The following is a 1,386-nucleotide window of genomic DNA, read 5'->3' as shown; positions in this document are numbered from 1 at the left end:
GGGAAAAAGCCCTGCTAATGCTGAAAGGAGCTTCTCTAGATTCACATTAAGAGCAGGCAGGTCAGGTGTTATTTCATTAAACAGACTGGCTGGATCAAATCAAGAAGTTGTATGTAGTCCAGCATTATCTGGGTCCCAACAGTGGCCAACCAGAGACTCCAGGAAGACAACGAGATACAAAGCTGTAGGACAATTCCCACTGCTGTTCCTCTTCTCCCTGCCCAGTGTCTGTTAGCTGGACACTGATCAAGGCAGACCTTAGACGAATCAAGCACAGCAAACCCTGAGGGTTTTGTGCTGTGCATTCCCCTTTGCTGTCGATCACAGGGACCTGCAGCATTCATTGCATGGAGACAGGTTAACAGGTGACAAATTACTCATACAAAGAGAGAAAAAGAGATAGGGAGATTGGACTGTTGTGGCCTAGGCTTGTTACTCAGCTTTCCACATGTCCCTCTTCAGAATGCCTAAACCTTTAGCACTGTGGCTGGCCTGCCTTCGTCCTTTCTCACGCTTCCCTGCTTTGAGCCATTTTCAACATAAAATGAGAACACACTTAACTGTTGGGCTTGGGTGGGTCAATGTTGCCTCACTGTTGCCCAATGTACAGCATTCATGTGAATACAGCTTCTGCTTAAAGGCGGTGTGTGTGTGTGTGTGTGTGTGTGTGTGTGTGTGTGTTGTGAACCTCCGGATGTTCCTAAGACACACAACTCCCATAATTCCTATTGGTCATGCTGGCTGAGGTTGATGGGAATTGGAGTCCAACAACATCTGGAGAGCCACAGAAATCCCCTACCCTTGATCTAAGAACGTGAAACATTCTCCTTTTTCACAAATGAACGCCTCTTCTAAACAGGCATTTGTCCATCTCTTGCATGCTGTGAGGGTTGCTCCTTAGATCAGGGAACAGTGAGGGCGGGACTGTACTCCTGATGTTTTCAGACTACAACTCCCATCCTCCAGCAACATCTGGAGGAGCACAGATTGAATTCAATGAAGCAAACATCACTTCTCTGCAATAGTCACTTTCACCTTGTAAAGTTGGGGTGGCAATAGTCTGCTCTAATGCATTAATAAGGACCAGAGTAGGAACACTGAGGTGAAACAGTGGCTGAAATTGCATTTACTCCAACTGTTTTCAAACCCTGGGCAGGGTAACATGGTAGGAGATAGGCCTCATCCATACTTGTAAGCATAATTACACACACCTCTCTCTCTCTTGCACTACTACACTGTGATCGAAGCCTTTGATTTGTGGCTGCCAGCTGTTAAATGCACCAGTTAGTACGGTACCTGTCCACACGCAAAAAAGACCAAGGGAATAACTTTGGGAGCAGGTCTTGGCTATGAATTAAAAAGGTAGAAGGTCCATCTTGCCTGTAA

Source organism: Podarcis raffonei, chromosome Z, assembly GCF_027172205.1.
Source record: "Podarcis raffonei isolate rPodRaf1 chromosome Z, rPodRaf1.pri, whole genome shotgun sequence".
NCBI lineage: Eukaryota > Metazoa > Chordata > Lepidosauria > Squamata > Lacertidae > Podarcis > Podarcis raffonei.
The sequence above is the reverse complement of the archived record's forward strand: the minus strand, read 5'-3'. Positions refer to the sequence as shown.